Genomic DNA, 23,196 nt, shown 5'->3' with positions numbered 1-23,196 from the left:
CCCACAGTTTTTTTATTATAAATAGCAATTTTCACTTTTTCATGTTTAAATATATTTATTAGTTTTTTTGTTAATCCATGTATATTTGGGTATGATGCATAATGAATTTCCTCTGTTTCTTCCTCGCTTCTTATTAGTTGTGGTGCTTCTGTGGTGTCACTTGCATACAATAATTTTTTCAACATTCCATAGGGATATCCGTTCTGTCTTAATATCTCCAATAAATTTTGTATTCCCTCCTGTATGTAAGACTCATGACATATTCTTCTTATTCTATTTTTCATTTGTTTTATCATGTTAATTTTTATATTTATGTTATGGTCTGAATTATAATGGATCATTTTGTTTGAGTGGGTTTCTTTTCTATGCCATTTTAACTTTATAACATCATCTTGTCTTTGTACTTTTGTGTCTAAGAAAGGTACACATTGTTCCAAGTTTTCTACTTCCAAAGTGAATTGTAAGTTTTTCGAATAAGAGTTAAAACACTTCAACGTAGTCTGTATATGTGTTTTTGGTACAGCCAATAATAAGTCGTCTACGAATTTTTTTAAAATGGGTATATTAAATGGTAACTTTTCCACACATGATTTTACCAAGTGATCCATGACATATTGGGCTAGTCTTGGACTTAGTTTAGAACCCATAGCACATCCAAATATTTGAAGGTAATATTTTTCTTTGAACACGCAGTAGTTGTTATTCAATATAAACAAAATAATTTCCATAAACAGCTCCATATTGATGTTTGTATGTTCTTTAATTATGTCCCATTTTTGTTTCAGGACTTCAATAATGTCATTTTTGTCCAGATTACCGAATAAATTTATGACGTCTAGGGAGATTAGTGTGTAGTTTTCTGGTAATTTGAAATTGTTAACTGTTGTTGCAAAGTGGAATGTATTATTATTATTATTATTATTATTATTACATATAAATGAAGGCTGAGGTCTAAGACCTATGTAAGCCTAAAAACCAAAGAAATCAATAAGCTGACTGAATGCATGCAGAGAAAAAAAAAACAATTATTATATGCATAGAAACAAATTAACCAAATAAGCAACTGTCTATTTTGTTTTTAAAACTATTCACTGAGTCAGAATTCACTACATCACCAGGTAAGCCATTCCATGTCTCGAATATACGGTTGAACAAAAAATATTGTCTCTGTCTTGTGGCAAACTTCTCCTTTTTCAATTTGAAAGTGTGACCTCTCAACCGCGGATCATTGTTGAAGATGAGAAGTTCTCTAAGGTTAGCATAATTGTACTTGGCTATACGGAAAGATATGACAAGGTCCCCACGGAGTCGACGTTGGTCAAAAGCTATCAGTTGTGCCATCCTCAGTCTTTCGGGATAGGTTGGCCGCACTTCACCAAAAGTCATACGCGTGGCTCGACGCTGAACACTCTCCAACAAGTTCCTGTCGCGCACCAAGACCGGACACCACACTGAACCTGCATACTCCATAATTGGACGAACGTAGGTTTTGTATAGTTTTATCGAACTTGAATATGATAAATGGGAGAACGTTTTGCGGATGAGGTAGATCAGCGTATTGGCGCGCTTGCATGTGGATATTATGTGTTCGGACCAAGTTAGGTCAGCGTTAATAGTAACTCCCAAGTCCACATGTGAGGACACTATGCGTAACGGTTGACCGTTTATCGTGTATGTGCGGAGTGGATTGTTCTTTCCTTGGTGAAGTACAACGCATTTGTCGACATTAAGAGGTATCAGCCATTCCTCACACCACTGACTAATCGAATCTAGGTCTTCTTGAAGGAATTGATGCTCTACTATGGCATTTCCATATAGTTTAGTATCATCGGCATAAAACGACTTGCGGGACTTTATATGAAGCGCAAGATCACTTGCATAAACAACGAAGAGGAGTGGGCCAAGAATAGACCCCTGGGGAACCCCACTTGTGACTTGTCTGTCCGAAGAAAAATAATGACCCACCTTGACAGTGAAAGTCCGGTCCGTCAAGTAATCTTGAATCCATAGGCTTAGTTGGCCCCGGATACCGAATGTGTCGAGTTTATGCATTAGCCTCCGCACTGGGACCCTGTCGAAGGCCTTGGCAAAGTCAAGATAAACGATGTCTGTCGGTATTTTCTTATCGTAAGCAGTCGTCCAATCGTTCAGGCACTGTAGAAGATTGCTGGTGGTGGACTTACCTTTGACGAAACCATGTTGCTCCGATGGAATGATTTGGTGTTTTGATAGAAATTTTGACATATCTTCCACAATTATTGATTCCATTACTTTGGATGGCACGGAAAGAAGACTAATGGGCCTGTAGTTGATTGGATTGAGTTTATCACCCTTTTTGAAAACAGCAGTGACAGAGGCCCTCTTCCAGGCACGTGGGATTTGCGATTTTGCGAAAGAGACAGACATGATTGTTGACAATGGAGAGCAGAGAACCTCGGAAAATTTGTTGAGAAAAAAGGAGCTTATTCCATCCAAACCAGGAGATGAGTTTGGTTTAATATTCGACAAATGATTTTTAATCTTTTCCGAAGTAAACGTCACGTGGTTCAGACTATCACGCAGTCGTTCTGCCCTAATCCGCGGCAGTTGACCATCTGGAGGCTCAACTGAAAAGGAGCTTGTGAAAGAGTCAGCCAAAACTTCAGCCGACTCGGTGTTTGTAGAGGACAGGGAACCGTCAGGTTTTCGCAAGAGCGGAATGCTAACTTTGGTATTCAGGTTGGATCGTATGAACTTGTATAGTTTTTACCATTTTCAGAGTTTGCGATAGATTCCTCAAACTCACGTCGTGAAGACTTTAGTGCTGATACCAGGTGTTTAGAAAAATTTCGATGAGTTTGATAATCCTCTGGGGCTCTTGATCTTTTGTATCTCCTCCAAAGCCTCCTTTTATGATGTATGAGTGACATTATTTCGGTATTTATCCATGGCTTAAGAGGGTTTTTTCGGCACAATTTGCTGCGGGAGTTCTTATCAATAGATGCAGTTACGGTTGAGTAAAATCTGTCCCAGAGGATGTCAACGTCGTTACATGTATTTAAGAGGGCTATCCAATCTACGGTGGAAAGTTCCTCTGATAAACGATCAAAGTCGACTATTTTGAAAACTTCGCTTTCGCACTTGTTTGGAATGAAACAATTGAGCTGAATAGTTGCGTAGATCACAACATGGTCCGATATTCCAACAGGCGGCAGTACTTCATGATCTGTGACAATGTTTAAATCGTTGGTATCTTTGACATAATATTGGTTTTCTTCATCATATGCGGTTTTCAAAATGTCAGCAATGAATTTAGATAAGGAATTCATTGGATTATTTATACTTGATATTATTGGCCTCATGGGATAACCATCTTTATGAACTTTTGGATTCCCGTAAATTCTTGGCGCAACAGAGTTGTATGTTCTCATTTGCTTCATTTGTTCTTTTGTTATGTATTTCAGTTCTCCTAGTTTGTCAATATATTTATTACATTTTGTTTGTAATGTCTGTGTGGGATCTCTGGGTAGTCTCTTGAAATCTTTGGATTCTAAAATAGATTGAATTTTTTCATTATAAGAATAAGAATAAGAATCCAAAGATTTCAAGAGACTACCCAGAGATCCCACACAGACATTACAAACAAAATGTAATAAATATATTGACAAACTAGGAGAACTGAAATACATAACAAAAGAACAAATGAAGCAAATGAAAACATACAACTCTGTTGCGCCAAGAATTTACGGGAATCCAAAAGTTCATAAAGATGGTTATCCCATGAGGCCAATAATATCAAGTATAAATAGTCCAATGAATTCCTTATCTAAATTCATTGCTGACATTTTGAAAACCACATATGATGAAGAAAACCAATATTATGTCAAAGATACATTCCACTTTGCAACAACAGTTAACAATTTCAAATTACCAGAAAACTACACACTAATCTCCCTAGACGTCATAAATTTATTCGGTAATCTGGACAAAAATGACATTATTGAAGTCCTGAAACAAAAATGGGACATAATTAAAGAACATACAAACATCAATATGGAGCTGTTTATGGAAATTATTTTGTTTATATTGAATAACAACTACTGCGTGTTCAAAGAAAAATATTACCTTCAAATATTTGGATGTGCTATGGGTTCTAAACTAAGTCCAAGACTAGCCCAATATGTCATGGATCACTTGGTAAAATCATGTGTGGAAAAGTTACCATTTAATATACCCATTTTAAAAAAATTCGTAGACGACTTATTATTGACTGTACCAAAAACACATATACAGACTACGTTGAAGTGTTTTAACTCTTATTCCAAAAACTTACAATTCACTTTGGAAGTAGAAAACTTGAAACAATGTGTACCTTTCTTAGACACAAAAGTACAAAGACAAGATGATGTTATAAAGTTAAAATGGCATAGAAAAGAAACCCACTCAAACAAAATGATCCATTATAATTCAGACCATAACATAAATATAAAAATTAACATGATAAAACAAATGAAAAATAGAATAAGAAGAATATGTCATGAGTCTTACATACAGGAGGGAATACAAAATTTATTGGAGATATTAAGACAGAACGGATATCCCTATGGAATGTTGAAGAAATTATTGTATGCAAGTGACACCACAGAAGCACCACAACTAATAAGAAGCGAGGAAGAAACAGAGGAAATTCATTATGCATCATACCCAAATATACATGGATTAACAAAAAAACTAATAAATATATTTAAACATGAAAAAGTGAAAATTGCTATTTATAATAAAAAAACTGTGGGCAATTTATATACAAAATTAAAAGATCCTATTCAAACACTATTAAAAAGCAACGTAGTCTATGAAGTAAAATGTGAAGATTGCGAAAAAATATACATAGGACATACATCTCAATGGTTGAAAAGCAGATTGGCATTACACAAATCAGATATTGCAAAACATCCGGATAGATGCGCACTAGCAACCCATGCATTCAATTTAAATCATAAAATAAATTTCGAAGAAGCAAAGGTGTTAAAAACGGAAAAAAATTACAAAAAAGGTTGATATTGGAAATAATAGAGATAAATAAACAGGAAAATATTATTAACAAAAAAACAGACACAAATAAGTTGAGTGCTATATATGGATATTTGTTAGAAAAATCGGAAGAAAACATATACTTTTTCGATGGTCCAGTTGACGAGTGAAAGGAAGAAGGCAGATTACGAAAGTGTCAAAAACAAACAAAACAATATACCTATCTAGCCAGTTGACACAAAGGAGAAAAAATAAATAAATTGAATATTTTAAGTAATATATTTTGGTTGTGAAAAAAATGTTTTTATTTTGTTGACGTTTCAAATTGAAGAAAATTATTGTCGTTTTAATGTCCAAAGGATCAATGTGAATTGAATTAAGACAAATGTTATGTAGTTTTGCAAGTTTCCTAAACATAACCTCACATTCTGTAAGTGAATTATTAACGAAGTTATTGTTAAACTGAATATGTGAAGGATTTGTATTGTATTTCAGAAGCCCTGAAGAAGAATTAAATAAATTCGAAAGCTTGTCAAGGAATAAAGAGTTTTCTTTTATTCTCCAAAATAATCGAGTCGTTTGACCCTTATCAATAGTTCACAGTTATATATATATATATATATATATATATATATATATATATATATATATATATATATATATATATATATATATATATATATATATATATATATATATATATATATATATATACAGAATTATTGAAGAATGACGTCGAATAACGCCGGAAATGCTACGAAATGTGAGGTCTCATTTTGAACAGAACTTGTACTATTGTATGGAAATGGGTGGTAAACAGTTAGATCATTTAATTCCTTGACAATGATAATTATTTTGTTGTTGCAATGTTAGATCTTATTTTTATTGATTGAGTGAATAAAAAGTTATTTCCCAACTTCAAGTTCCTATATCTCGAAAACGAATCGATAGAATTAATTTATTTTTATTGTTTGATATTATGAAGGAAACTACCTTTCAAATGAGGTATCACTTGCCATATGGTGCCATTTAAAAATTTAGGGGTGGCGGTCACAGCTCCGAGGGATGGAATTTATTTCGGGTGAATTTTATCGCGAACGATGTCCCCCTCGAAAATGTTGTTGACGTGTCCGAGCGTTTTTATATAACTCGGTTCTGCCGACTTACAGAGCCGCTGTTTCGTTTTCAATGGCCCTCTCTGTGTATATATATATATATATATATATATATATATATATATATATTTATATTTTTTTAATTTCACACTTTAGTGGTACTTCTTACAGGGCTTTCCGGGTATTTCTACCAAGAGAAGATCTGCTCCTCAGTGTGGATAGATGACCTGTCTGATGATATTCACAGTGCCAAGCAAAACGGCTTTCTGCATCCATGTAATGGTATTTGTATGCATATATATATATATATATATATATATATATATTTATGTATATATATATATATATATATATATATATATATATTTATCCAACAGACGTATTCAGTCCCGTTATACTTGGCAGGCTACCTCAGACCCATGTGATCCGACTGTTTTCTTGGAGTGTATATGTGAAAAATCAGCTGTTTGAAAATATAACTCCATAGGCATCCATAGAGGGGAAAATTTTTTTTTCATTCAAGAAAGTTATATATTCTGTTCTCTTTTTGAGACCCGTCACGTTCCGCCGACTTTTCATTCCCACATATACTCGACTGACATGTACAGCCCACCTTGTCGATCCCAGCGGTGTTGTCAGATCACAGGGTCTTATCGCGTCTATTCGATATACCATATTGTTATAATTGTATAAGTGGCGTTGAGAACTGAACGAATCAAGATAATATTGCATTTTTCGCATGGTTCAGCTATTTCATGAAACATGTTTATTGAATAATCTCAACTGTTACTTTGAATGAATGAAAATTTGTATGTCCGTAATTTTCGAATATCGAGTAGAAATGATCTCAAACGATTGTAATTGAATCCAGAAAATATCGATATCTTACAATATATCCGCCAATCACGATTATATTATGTCTGAATCTGGAGTTAGGTGATGAAATAAGTTATCTGAAATTTTGGTTATGAGTTCTTGTGTTTGATGAGAGCACAGCGAAACTTTTGTGAGATGAGTTGTATTTGATCGACCATTATAGCGAGAAAACATCAAGGATGGCAAAATAGATATTATGATTTTGTTAATTTATAATAAGTTTAATACTAATACTTCTTAGTTACAACTAAATTGAATACGATGAACATTCTTAGAATTTGTCTCAGAGCTGAAATCATCTGGAAAAATTAAAATATGTGAGTGAAATAGATATTGTGATCGGGTACTTGATTAAAAAACTCATTGAAAATATAATTAATACTTTTCAGTCTCCATGAAATATTTTTATTAACAATCTATTTTGCTGGAATTCTATATATACTAGGATTTAAATTCTAACTTAGTCATCATTCTGGAAACTTGGTGAATGCGTGGAAATGAATTCCATACATTTATGTTTTCTGGGAGGCTTCTTATTCCTTACATGATTCTCAAAGTGTTTGAAGTACTAAATTCTTCTCCTCTCCTGGCCATATATGACGTTTCTGTTTTACTTCTTCACTTTAAGTGACCACGTCAGTTGAAGAACCTTGGAATATAAGTATCAAATATTAGATTTTTTTTGGAACATTCTGGGCTTTCACTGCCATTATCTCAAACAGAACCTATATAAAACATTTATTCCTGCCTACTTCAATAGGTGTACAGGGTGGGCAAATTTCGATGTTTTAGCACTACAACTTTTAAACCATTAGACATAGACAAAATCTCATACCGATTCTCGGTCTCTTTTTCTGAGAAAGTAACAAGAGTAGTATTCATTTTTGGCCACCTTCTTTTGTTTTCGAGTTATAAGCGAAAATTGGGAAAATACTGAAGATAGAGCTCTGAAATTGAAACATTATCGAGGCACTTTTTCACGTAAAATCCAGTAGCGGTCTTGTTTTTTCAAAAGGGTCATTAATTACGAAGCTTCGACCCAAAATTAAAGTTAAATATTGAGACTCTTAGTTAAAAAAAGATTTTTGACCATTTCCTGTTATTTATTTTGATTCAAACCACATAATGTTATATATTTTTGAAATCAGGAAAAATTAGGCTTTCAAGAAATGACACAGAAATTTAGTGTTCCCCTTTGAAAAAACATAACTGGATTCTACGTAAAAAAGTGCCTAATGTTTTAATTTCGTGGCTCTAGCATCAGTATTAGCGGAAATATAAAAGTTTTTCGATATCGCCATTTTCCCAATTTTCGTTTATAACTCGAAAATAAAAGCAGGTGGCCAAAAATAAATACAACTCTTGCTATTTTCTCAGAAAAAGAGACCGAGTATAGGGTATCAGATTTTGTCTATCACCTCAGGTTTAAAAGTTGTAGTGCTAAAACATCGAAATTTGCCCACCCGGTACACTCTGTTTGTGAGGAACAAATCATATTTGGCCTCAGATATAAAACAGAAATTAACTATTGAACTGCTCAAAATAGTCATCATTCATTTTTCGTTGCAATTAAGTTTTGAAATCATAATACAATCGTGTGTTTTTTCAGATGTGAATCTGAAAAATTTCTATGCTAATTGATTTTTTTCCGTCTGAAACATATAAAACACTTAATATTAATTATTCATCAAACTTCAAAAATTATCGAAAGTTTTACTTTCACATGTCAAATATCATATTAAAATCTGTGGACTTCAGATAATGTGAATTGTCGGTGGGCACCAAGATCTATGAATTTAACATCGTTAGATTTGTCCCTTTGTTCACATTTGAAGAGCACCATTCATCAGTTGAAAAATTTTGAAAAGAAAATACCTGGCAATAATAAATTGAGAGGCTTTTTATATAGTTTGATGAGCAATTTATATATCATGTTAACAGACATACGGATGGAATGACATACATACAGACAAATAGGCATACAGACGGAAGGACAGACAAAGAATTTGACCTATGATTTTTCATCCGGGAGTCGAAACTCTATTGTTTCAGATAATTTTCGGCTTATTATGCGAAAACGAAAACTTTCCTCGAAAAACGAGCGCGCAAGAACTATTTTTCTCATCTTTAACATTCTGTGTAATTCGAATTAGAAATGCATGTATGGGGTCCCAGGGAAAAATTAAAATACTCTTGGCTAGGAATAACTTTAAATATATTAACACTATCTTCCAATCTGTGATGATGACCCATCGATGCACATTGCTTATTTAAATGAACCTCTCTTTCATAGTCGATACCTACAGAACAGATTATCAGTTGTTTCATAATTTGTATCACTAAAATAAGTGAGGCAATAATGAGTTATTGCTTCGAACAATATCATAATCTAAAGAAATTGTCTCACGGAGTATTCATAATCTATTCTATTTAAAAATATAATAATAATACCTGTCGCAGTTTTTACTATGCAGTTGCTGCGCGCGGACATTGTTCCTTCATATCTCAACACAACCCATACCAATTAAACGATACCACAATAAAACGAAAATGTCGAGCCCTTTTGTATATCGAATAAACAAGATCGGACCCAAATACGAGAACGCCCCACTCTGTATATCATTGTTATGGTCAATCAACGTCTCCATTCCCTCAATGTGGTTGACCGCAGATGAAAGGCAACGATTTCAATATTAGATCATCGGTGTACATTGCTTATTTCAATGAACCTCTCTTTCAATGTCGATACCTGCAGAATAGATTTCAGTTGATTCCTAATTTGTATCACTAAAATTAGTGAGAAAATGATAAGTTATTGCTTCAAACAATATCATGAACTAATGAAATTGTCTCATGGAGTAATCAGAATCTATTCTATAAAAAAATGTAATAATAATAATACCCATTCCTGTCGCAATTTTTACTATGCAGTTGCTGCGCGCGGACATTGTTCCTTCTCTTCTCAACACGACTTATACCAATTAAACGATGCTACAATAACACGAACATTTTGCGCCCTTTTATATCGAATAATCAAGATCGAACTCGACATGCGAGAACGCCCCACTCTGTATATAATTGTTATGGTCAATCAACGTCTCCAGTCCCTCAATGTGGTAGGCCGAAAATAAAAGGCAACTATTTCTATATTAGATATTTCATCTTTTCTGTATATGGACCTGAAAGTAACACTTGGCTACTTATACAAGCCCAGTAAATACGGGCGTCGTCATGAGAAATACTCTTTTGGAATTTTCTGTACGCAGCTCGTAAATCATATATTTAAGCTATTTACATTATATGAAGGTGATGTATGTAAGGAAGGAAAATGACTTCATGATTTGATTCTTGTATGAAAATTAGAAGGAGTATCAACTGTATATGGAAATAAAGTGATTAATTTATCTATTTCACAACAACAAACAACATCTACGCTTTGTTCCATCAAAATCTTATGAGAATGAAAAATTGTTGGTCATTCGAAGAAATTCTTCCTCTCATTTCATATCAATGAGTTAGTGCACCATAGAATGAAATATTCCAAGATTTCGTGTGTCTGTATTGAAAGTGGTCAGATATACTCGTAAGCATCGATTTATTTCAAAAAAAGTATCTACTCTACTCTACTCTTTCGATATTCTTTTCCAAAGTCTGATTATATGTCTGAAATATCATCTTCACAAAAATAATTTCGAACATTGTGTAGAGTAATTGTGTTCGATGTTTATTCAGAGCAGTTACAAATATCAATAACCATAAACTCGCCAAGACACTATTAGAGCTGTACGGAATGTATCTTGGAAATGAGGCTGATTTCGAAAAATAATTGAACTACTCCTTCTAATTTTCATACAAGAATCAAATCATGAAGTCGTTTTCCTTCCTTACATACATCACCTGCATATAATGCAAATAGTTTAAATATTTCATTTTCGATCTGGGTACAGACAATTCGAAATGAGCATTTCTCATGACGACGGCCGTTTTTACCGGGCTTGTATAAGTAGCCAAGTGTTAGTTTTAGGTTTATATACAGATAAGATAAAATATCTAATATTGAAATCGTTGCCTTTCATCTGCGGTCAACCACATTGAGGGAATGGAGACGTTGATTGACCATAACAATTATATACAGAGTGGGGCGTTCTCGCATTTGGGTCCGATCTTGTTTATTCGATATACAAAAGGGCTCGAAATTTTTGTGTTATTGTGGTATCGTTTAATTGGTATGAGTTGTGTTGAGATGTGAAGGAACAATGTCCGCGCGCAGCAACTGCATAGTAAAAATTATTATTATATTTTTAAATAGAATAGATTATGAATACTCCATGAGACAATTTCTTTAGATTATGATATTGTTCGAAGCAATAACTCATTATTGCCTCACTAATTTTAGTGATACAAATTATGAAACAACTGATAATCTGTTCTGTAGGTATCGACTTTGAAAGAGAGGTTCATTTAAATAAGCAATGTGCATCGATGGGCCATCATTATAGATTGGGAGATTGTGTAAGTATATCGAAAGTTATTCCTAACCAAGAAAATTTTAATTTTTTCTTAGAACCTCATACATGCATTCCTAATTCGAATCACACAGATTGTTAAAGATTAGAAAAATAGTACTTGCGCGCTCGTTTTTCGAGGAAAGTTTTCGTTTTCGAATGTTAAGCCGAAAATTATCTCAAACGATAGAGTTGCGAATCCCTGATGAAAAATCATAAGTCAAATTCATTGTCTGTCCTTCCGTCCATATGCCTGTTTGTCTGTATGTATGTATGACATTCCATCCGTATGTCTGATTATCTTTTCGTAATTCTGTATGTCCGTCCATTCATCTGTTTCTTGGTCTGCCCTTCTGTATATCTGTTTTCAAGCTACACAAAGAAAGTTGAAAATGGAGTATAAAGAAAAGTTCCCATACCATTCTTCACATTGGTACTATAGTAATGAAACAAAAACATTCTACAGGAGCTTTTTTCAGTAGAATCTATTTGTGTAATCATTTTTTATTGCTGTTTGTTATTATAGATGTGATACAATCTTGTGGTTTTTGAATGTTAATCGAAAAAATTTCTATGAGAAATGAAATCGCTTTTTATTTCCTTTTCATAATGATAACATGGAATATAAATTGCTCATCCAACTATATAAATAATCAAAAAATTCAGTTCCACATAGCAAGTCACCCTAAAGACTATCCATTATAATCTGTGAACTTCAGATATATTCGGTGGCCACCAAGTTCTCTGAATTTAACAGTGCCGGATAATTTATTTCGAAATTTTTCAACTGATGAATGATACTCTTTGAATGTGACCAAAGGAACAAATCTAACGATAGTAAATCTTGGTGGCCACGGACAATTTCCCTTATCTGAAGTCCACAGATTTCAATAAGTCATTTGCCATGTGAAAGTAAAACTTTCGATGATTCTTTAAGTTTGATGAATAATTTATATTTAGTGAAATATATGTTCAGAAAGAAAAAGAATTGTTATTTTCCATAGAAATTTTTCTGATTTACATCTAACAAAATACATGTTTGTGTTATGACTTCCAATATTTATTGTAATGAAAAACGAATGATGATTATTTTGAACAGTTCAATAATTAATGTTTATATCTGAGGCAAAATTTGATTCGCACCTCACAAACAGAGTGTACACCTTCTCAATATGCAGGAATATTAAATGTTTTATATAGGTTCTGTTTCAGATAATGGCCGTGAAAAGCCCAGAAATCTTATATTTGATACTTATATTTCAAGGCTCATCAACTGACGTGATCACTCAAAGAAGTAAAACGCCATATAAGGTCAGGAGAGGAGAAGCAATTAGTACTAATACACTTCAAGAATCATGTAAGGAATAAGAATCCTCCCAGAAAACATGAATGTATGGAATTCATTTCCATGCATTCGCCAAGTTTCCAGAATGATGCCCGAGTTCGAATTAAAATCCTGGTATATAAAGAATACTAGCAAAAATAGAGTGTAATTGAAAATATTTGTTTGAGACTGAAAAGTATTCATTTTATTTTTGTTTTGTTATTTTTAAACCTTATTTGCAGACTTGCAGTTATGTGATATTTTCAGTTTTTATTATAATTATATTTTCAATGAATTTTTCAATCAAGTACCCGCTCACAATATCTATTTCACTCACACATTCTTATTTTTCCAGATGATTTCAGTTCTGAGACAAATTCTAAGAATATTTATTTCATTCAACTAGTTGTAACTATGAATTAGATCATTCCAGTTATCGATATAACATTTATATCAATTATTTTATTTTGATTCATTCTTTTTAGTTTCGATATTCCTATGAATTTCACAGAAAACGTTCAATATCTCCTCATAACACTATACCAATCTATTGTATTCTTCCTTAACACTCCTAATTTATTGAATTCAAACCGTTCTTTTTATGATTGGCCATCATTTCCAACATAGTTTTGATTGTGAAGCATGGTTTTTATTCGGTTCATTTATATAATATTTTCATTGTTTATACAAAACAATATAAAATAAAGTTATATCATAGGTAGTCATAAATCATTAAACTTGATTCTATACTCATCATGTCTGCGCCCGACAGAATCGATTTCGAACGACAATTACTCATCAAATATTCGAATTCAATTGCTTGATAATTTTTTTTTTCAAAATCCGAAGATCAAAGTCTTTGGAGAAAAATGATCGCATGCAGCTCTCCTGTAACAAGCAGAAAAACATGCTGCACTACACAATAACTCAAGTTCTATACAGGATGATTCCAAATAAGACTTGAACCGTGGAGAATAAGTTGGTAAGACTCATTTGCGGTCGTTTGAGTCATATTTATTGATAACCCTCAATTTGAAGTCCTTTTGATTCTTAAAAGATTTTCTACCTTAGTTCATTTTTCGTCTTCATTTTCCACGTTGATCCCAATTCGATAATTATTTCGCTTTGAGGTTGAATAGTATGTTTGGCATGCAACTTTTGATTTGCCAGAAATATTTTCGAATCTGGTGAATTTACTTTTTTTTTTCTCAAGAGAAAGTTCCGCATTCACTAGTTTCGTGCAATCATAGGCAGGAAAATTATGAAGAATTTTCGGAAACAGATATGAAACTTCTTTTCTGGAAGTTTCGTTGATTGATAGGCGTGAAATCATTTTTCAATAGAATGAGTGTTCCGCATACTCTAGGCCCAACGTTGGTATATTTTTGAACGAATTGCTTCCTTATCGAAGGATACATATGACAGAACCTGTTTCGTGCCCAGTGAGAAGTACAGCTCCATCAACTTCGGATTTTTACGTTTGGGACAGATTTAAAAAAATTGTATATGAAAGAACCTCTTACGTTCACGTATGCGTTTCATTCAAGTTAATAAGAAAATTTGTACCACTCATAAAATTTTTCATGTATCTCTGTTCCCTCAAGCAGAATTCCAAGTTCTCTAAAAGAAAGCATTTATCACAACGACTACCTATGGAAAAATACTATTAGTTTTAATAAATTCTTCAAGTATGACTGCTAGGTTCATAATCGAAAGGATCACTATCCAATTCTCATGACGTCGATTCAATGTACCGGGTTTGTATAAGCTTCAAATCGTATGGTTTTTAGATGTATATTTCAGAAAAATGGAATATCCGATTTACGAGCTCTATAAGAACAAATAAAAAATGATTTCTATCGACGTCGGTCCTATATACCGGGTTTGTATGAGCAGTGCGGAGTGTGAGGTTTAAGTTTATATACAATCTACAGCGTTGTCATATTTAGGGTCTGGAGTAGTCGATCGAATATATCAATTATATACAGCGTGTTACTCTCGATATGAGCGCCCTCGCACTGGCCGAACCCTGAAGTTTTCTGTATATATTATGATGTTTCACCGATTTTTCACACCCGGCTGAAAATTTATTCCTGGCATCCCCGAACGTCCCTGATCAAGAATATATGGTTAAACGCTACCAGACCCGGAGTCGGGTCTGAGAACGTCAGTTTTGGACTGAAAAGTCGGTAGAGTATATCGATTCGGGTCTGTATAAGCGGTCAAACAAATCTATATATATATATATATATATATATATATATATATATATATATATATATATATATATATATATATATATATATATATATATATATATATATATATATATATATATCTGACATCCCGATCCAGTGCTCGGAGCTCAGTTGTTGACCAATTGAGTACACCAAATGAATAGGTCACGCTATATATATATATATATATATATATATATATATATATATATATATATATATATATATATATATATATATATATATATATATATATAGCGTGACCTATTCATTTGGTGTACTCAATTGGTCAACAACTGAGCTCCGAGCACTGGATCGGGATGTCAGATCAATGCTGACTAAATATGGAGTTCACCACCCCCACTCCTCAACTATTAGGCTGTACCTCCCACGACATCAAGGAGGGAGAGGACTGATGAGCTTGAAGGAAGCTCACGCAAAAAATGTCAGTGACCTGAGACAACACTTTCTTAAGAACAACTCACCTCTCTTCAAAGCAATATGTGAAGCTGATGATGGAGTGTCTGCTCTGAGGCTTGCTGAACCGGGATACCAGCTTCCCCAACCCTCTGCAGAGGAACGCATTCAGGAGTGGAACGGCAAGGCCTTACATGGCAGATATCCAACCTACCTGCAAAGTAAAGATGTAGAAAGATCCGAATCGCTTACTTACGGGATATCTTTTTCCGGAAACAGAGGGACGACTTCTGGCGATACAAGACCAGGTGATGCCTACCAGAATGTACATGAAGCACATCGCCAAGCAAGCTATTCCATCGGATAGGTGTCGGAAGTGTGTATATATATATATATATATATATATATATATATATATATATATATATATATATATAGCAGGGTGGATGCCGAAGAGGAACGAAAGGATGCAAGGAGCTTCTGATAATCGACCGTATTACCACCAAGCAGGCGCGAAAGAAGCTTAGGAATATCTCAGTTGCCTGGGTGGATTATAGGAAAGCCTTTGACTCCATCCCACATACATGGCTTCTGAAGGTGCTGGAAATGCATAGAGTGGCTGGACACGTGATCGAACTGCTGAGGAACCTCATGAAAACCTGGAGGACCTTCCTGAACGTTAACGTGGGAGGAAGCGTGACAGAATCGCCAATAATAAAGATCAGGAGGGGCATTTTTCAGGGTGACACGCTGAGCCCTATCTGGTTCTGTTTGGCGCTCAATCCCCTTAGCATTATTCTGAAGAACACGAAGTATGGATACGTTGTCAATAAGAACAGACACATTGCTATCTCACATCGCATGTTCATGGATGACCTGAAACTTTATGGAGCCAATCCAGAACAACTGAGAAGAATGCTGAAAGTGGTTGCAGCTTTTAGCGAATCAGTGGGTATGGAGATGGGGGTCGATAAGTGTGCAATTCTTGATGTTCGGAGAAGAAAGATTGATGACACTATGGAGGGAGCAATACTTAACAACAGTGTCACAATACCGACTCTGAGCAAAAGAAGTCCCTTACAAATACCTGGGAATCAACCAGGCCTTGGAAATAAAAACTCCCGAAATGAAACAATCCTTCAGAGAGAAGCTCCTCTCCAGAATTGCAATGCTCCTCAAGGCAAAACTCAACTCAAAGTCCCTATTCACGGCCATCAACATCTGGGCCATCCCAAGCGTGACCTATTCATTTGGTGTACTCAATTGGTCAACAACTGAGCTCCGAGCACTGGATCGGGATGTCAGATCAATGCTGACTAAATATGGAGTTCACCACCCCCACTCCTCAACTATTAGGCTGTACCTCCCACGACATCAAGGAGGGAGAGGACTGATGAGCTTGAAGGAAGCTCACGCAAAAAATGTCAGTGACCTGAGACAACACTTTCTTAAGAACAACTCACCTCTCTTCAAAGCAATATGTGAAGCTGATGATGGAGTGTCTGCTCTGAGGCTTGCTGAACCGGGATACCAGCTTCCCCAACCCTCTGCAGAGGAACGCATTCAGGAGTGGAACGGCAAGGCCTTACATGGCAGATATCCAACCTACCTGCAAAGTAAAGATGTAGAAAGATCCGAATCGCTTACTTACGGGATATCTTTTTCCGGAAACAGAGGGACGACTTCTGGCGATACAAGACCAGGTGATGCCTACCAGAATGTACATGAAGCACATCGCCAAGCAAGCTATTCCATCGGATAGGTGTCGGAAGTGTGCCCAGGGTGCGGAGTCTATTCAACACGTAACCTCCTCTTGCCCTATTCTCGCCCCCAGGGAATATCTTGACAGGCATAATGCCATGGGGAAGATATACCACCAGCAGATAGCCCTGAAACTAGGATTACTTCAGGATGAGGTCGAGCAATATGTCTACTTACCAAAAACCCTCCTGGAGAATCAGCGCTATAAAATGTATTGGGACGCCACGCTTGTGACCGACAGAGGAGTGGCACATAACAGACCGGATGTCGCCATCTTCGACAGGGAAAAGGAAACATATTTGCTGCTGGATTTTACTGTACCAGCGGATGACAACTTGGCAAAAGCGTACTCGGAGAAAATCAGCAAATACTCTGAACTGGCCTTCCAACTCCGTGAAATACACAAACTGAAATCTGTAAGTGTACTACCGCTGATTATCTCGGTGAATGGGCTGATAGAGAGGCACTTACCTGAGAACACTCGGAGACTCTGCCTAGATCAGCATGTGATATCTAGCTCACAGAAACAAATCATCTTGAGCACAACGAGAATTGTCAGGAAATTTCTCCAAGGCCCATAGCGTCTGTGCACGCCTTGACCACGGTCCGGCGTCCATGGTTTTATACCCGCGGATGACGCGGTGGAAAAAAAAAAAAATATATATATATATATATAGCCTATTAAGGGAGAAAAAGGAGGAACGAATTTACTAGCTGCGAAACAACTGAGCTGTCTTTTTTTAACTGGCCTCAAACCAGAAACAACACCAGAACAAGTGAAAAGCTATATTTCCGAGACATTCAATTTAAATGGAACGTGCGAAAAGATGAAAACAAGGAAAGATATATATAAGAGTTCATTTAAAATTTATGTGCCATATGAATCCAAAGAGTTGATTATGAATCCGAGCAAATGGGAAAAAGGTATTAGTCTGAACCATTTTCTCCATCTCAGACGAATCTCCCCAGAGAGAATTGAAGAAAACCATTAATATACTACATCAAAACATCCAATGTATAAGAAACAAAATCTCAGAACTAGAAATATTCATAACATCTTTAGAAAATAGTCCAGACCTGCTGTGTCTCACCGAGCATTGGCTTAACAAGGATGAGGTTGATCTAATAAAAATTGAAAATTACATATTAATATCATGTTACACTAGAGAAAAGTCCATTCATGGGGGTTCATGTATTTTTATAAAAGACACCTTACAAGACTTTGAAAATGTACCGATTATAGAACACATGAGTGTTGAATGTGAGGCTGAAATATCATGTACGGTGAGTAGATCTAGAAAACTAGTAGTATTGTCTATATATCGAACATGTTTGGGAAATGTGCAAATTTTTTTAACCACCCTTGAGGGTGTACTCGGTGTAGTTCAAGGTCATTTTGTTGATTACGATGTTATCATATGTGGCGATTTCAATATAAATCTCATGAATGAAGATACCTCCAAATGCTTATTCATGGATTTGTTAACCACCTTCGATTATACGCAGACAATATTTAATCCCACTAGAGTGACGAAGACTGCAGGTTCTCTCATAGATAATATATTCGTAAAAACATCCAAAATAAGTAATAATAAAAACATAATATCTGCACTATCCGATCATATGGCGCAGTTCATTTCAGTAGAAAGCATATTTCCTTTAGAACCAAAAAATGTGGAAATTATTTAAAAAAGATTTTTTACAAAGACCAAACTAGAAGATTTTTTTGTTTGTTTGAGGGACTTCAACTGGGATAATTTGATATCAGAAACAGATCCAGATGTAGCGTATGAACTGTTCTACAGCACAATGTTGACGAAGATGAATCAGATCATTCCACGGAAAAAAATGAAACTGAGAAGGAAAAGAAATCGCACATGTTTAACTATGGGTATAAGAATATCGAGTAAACACAAACGGGAACTTCACGAAAAAATGTTGGAAGGAATGGTTACTGAAGAATACTATAAAAAATATTCAGCAATATTGAAACGAGTAGTGGAATTATCTAAGAAAATCTCTGACAAGGACTTTATAGATAATTCGGAAAATAAGACCAAAGCAACTTGGACTCTAATCAATAACGTGACGAAAAAAAGAAGTGCTACTGATGGTACTTTGTTTGAATCATTCCCTGGAAAGGATGAAAAAAAACTATTAGATGAAATGAATAAATTCTTCCTGAAATCTAATGTATTGAACAACAATAAGAACACTGATGTTGCAGAAAACATAAATTATTGCGATTCAAGCATTTTTCTGAATCCAGTTATAGAGAAAGAAATGTACCATTACATAATTCAACTTAAAAATAAAAAATCGACAGGATGTGACGAGATACCTGTTGATCTACTGAAAAAATGTGCACCGATATTGACGTTACCCTTAACACATATTATAAATCAAATGTTTCAATACGGAAAATATCCACAAGCCCTCAAAGAAGCTTGGGTTAAACCGATTCACAAGAAAGGAGAAAAAAACAATTTTGATAACTACCGACCAATATCCCTACTCTTAAATGTTAATAAAATTTTCGAAAGAATAATTTTTGATAGAGTATTGCAGTTCTTTGAGAAGAAAAAAATATTGGTGGAACAACAATGTGGATTTAGAAAGGGAAAATCAACCATAGATGCATTATATCGAGTTCTAAACTCTGTAATCAAATCATTGAATAAAAATCAGTTAACAGCGACGCTTTTCTTGGACTTGACCAAAGCGTTCGATACAGTGAATCACAATATCTTAATGCAAAAAATGGAAAGATATGGTATAAGAGGTATAACGTCAAAACTATTTCGATCATACTTAACAGGGAGAATACAGAGAACAATTGGAAAAGGAAAAAATGGGAAAAAAATAATATCAAACGCCTTATTTGTAGATAGGGGGGTTCCCCAAGGATCTATCTTGGGTCCCCTACTTTATATAATATACGTGAATGACTTGATTAAAGTAACATCGAATGATACTGTAATGTATGCCGATGACGTTTCAGTAATCTGCGTTGGTTCCACTCCTGATGAATGCAAATCCGGAGTTGAAAAAGATTTGGAAAACCTCGAAAAATGGTTCGGGAAGAATAATCTCACAATGAACATCACCAAGACCAAATTTATAATATTCAGAGAAAAGAATCAACATGCCATCAACTTAATTTATCATGGTGAGAATATAAGAGCTCAAGATACTCTACCATTTCTGGGAATTCATTTAGATCTGGATTTGAATTGGCGGCCACACATTGAATATATGGCAACAAGCCTTGCAAAGTACTGCTATGCTCTAAGGATCTTGACAAGAACAATTGGATCAGATGCTTCCCTAACCGCATATCATGCATATGTCCATTCCAGACTCAGATATGGAATCATCTTCTGGGCGAATTCTGTTGATGTTGAAAGAATCTTTATAATACAGAAAAAATGTTTGAGAACTGTTTTTAAACTAGAATATAATGAATCATGCAGGGATATCTTTAAAAATTATAATGTATTATCTCTATACTGTCTGTATATATATGAGTGCATAATGTATGTAATTAATAACTTCACTAACTTTGAAATGTTAATGCTTGATCATTGTTATAATACCAGAGGAAAAACTCATCTTAGTTCAGAAAAACCAAATTATGCCTACATACAGAAAAATGTTGTTCATTCTTTGATAAAAATTTGGAATAAAATGCCACAAACATTCAAAACAAGACCAAAACTTATTCAAAAGAAAACTTTAAAAAAATTTTTATATAAAAAAGGTTATTACAGTGTAAAAGAGTTTATGGCTGAGAAAGATTTCAATGAACTTTAATATTTAAGTTATGATTTTTGTGACGTGATCTACATCATTTTATGTGATATTTTCAGATCAAATAAAGGTTTATTATTATCTCCGACTTTTGCCTATACGCGTAGGATTTCTCCTCGCCGTCTGCTTCTCACTCCTCGCTAAGAGGAACATTCACTCAATCCCAGATATTTAAAATATCAGAAGGGTAGAGCTCGGTCGTGTCCGGTCCTTGTGGTCCCCCTGGTTGTCGTCGAACTTCTGGTCCTCTTACACGCGATCCTTGGACCTGTCCTTCGCTTCCTAGGAATTTTCTCACCGTCCTTGCAGTACCTAAAAGAACAGCTTTTTGCATTACATTACATATATACTCACTAAGCCCTAGTTGCTTGATATTTCTCTTGAGATTTTTGGGTACTATTCCTGTTGTTGAGATGATAATTGGAATAGTTCTCGTTGATATCATTCCCCACTGGCGCTTTATCTGAAATTCGAGGTCCCTATATTTTGAAATTTTTTCGACCTCTTTTTGACGCATGTTGTTGTTATTAGGTATTGCTACGTCGATGAGTATTGCTGCCTTTTGATGTTTATCAACTAGCAATATATCTGGCCTGTTGTGAGGGACTGTTTTATCAGTCAAAACTGTACGATCCCAGTACAGTTTATAGCGTTCGTTTTCCAGGATGGTCTCCGGTCGGTACTTGTAGTATGGTACTTTTTCAGATTGAATTAGTGTTAATTTAGTTGCCATTTCTTGGTGTAATATCTTCCCTACTGCATCGTGTCTCTCTTTATATTCATTTCCTGCAAACATCTGACATCCACCCATGATATGTTGTATTGTCTCATTTGTTGGACACCCATATCGGCATCGATCGTCGGTAATAGTTCGATCCTTTATGATATGCCTGCAGTAATTTCTAGTTGAGATCACTTGATCTTGGATGGCTAAAAGAAAACCTTCTGTTTCTGGGTACATTGCACCTGATGTGAGCCAATAGTTCGACGCTTCAATGTCGACATGATCCTGGTTCACCTCGTTGAAATGTCTTCCATGCAGGGGCTTCTCTCTCCATCTATCCAGTTTTTCTTGGTTTGTCTGGTGGTTGTATGAAAATTGCTCCTTGTGAAGTTGTAAAGGTGTAGATTCGTCTGCTTCACACAGTATTTTGTAGAACTCTGATGTACTTGCTTGATCTCTGAAGTATTCCCGTAGGCTTTCTATCTGCCCACTAGCAAGTTCCATGATGTCCGTAAGACCCCTGCCTCCTTTATTTCTCGGCAGTGTAGTCCTCTCAATGCTGCTTTTCGGATGGTGCTTGTTTGCTTTTGTCATCAACGTTCTCATTTTACGTTGCAAGTTTTCGATGTCTGTTTTGCTCCATGGAACTATACCGAATGAGTATGTTAGAATTGAACATGCATATGTGTTGATGGCTCTCGTCATGTTCCTGCTGTTGAGGTTTGTTTTTAAGATTTTTTTGGTTCTCCTAATGAACTCAATCGTTAAGTCTTGCTTCATTCTTTGGTGGTTGATTCGTCGATTCTGTTTCACTCCAAGATATTTATAAAGATCATCCGACTTCATTGATTCTATTTGCTGTCCATTTGCGAGAGTGATCGGTTCATCTTGTATTCTTCCTCTCACTACGCTGAGAGTACGACATTTGTCCAATCCGAATTCCATACCTACATCTTTCGAAAAATGTTCCACTAGTTTGACCATAATTTCTAGGTGGTTCTTATTGCCTGTTATCAGTTTCAAATCATCCATGTACAGCAAATGATTAAGGGTGGTGGTATTATTATTTCCTTTAATGTTGAAACCCTTTTCAGTAGCGTTTAGCTGTTTAGAGAGTGGGTTCAGCGCCAAGCAGAACCATAAAGGGCTCAAGGAGTCACCTTGGAAAATTCCCTTCTTAATTGGAATCAGTTTGGTTTTTATGTTTGCCGTGGATAGCTCGATGTTCGTTTTCCAATTGTCCATTGCAAGCTTTAGAAAATTGGTTATAATTGGATCGATCTTGTATATCTCCAAAATTTTCTTCAGCCAGCCATGTGGAAGTGAGTCGAAAGCCTTCTTATAATCAAAATAAGTCATGAAAAGGTTTCTATGTTTCTTGAAGGCTTGGTTGCATATGATGGAATCTATTACCAGC

This window comes from Harmonia axyridis, chromosome 1 (genome assembly GCF_914767665.1).
Source record: "Harmonia axyridis chromosome 1, icHarAxyr1.1, whole genome shotgun sequence".
Taxonomy (NCBI): Eukaryota; Metazoa; Arthropoda; class Insecta; order Coleoptera; family Coccinellidae; genus Harmonia; species Harmonia axyridis.
The sequence above is the reverse complement of the archived record's forward strand: the minus strand, read 5'-3'. Positions refer to the sequence as shown.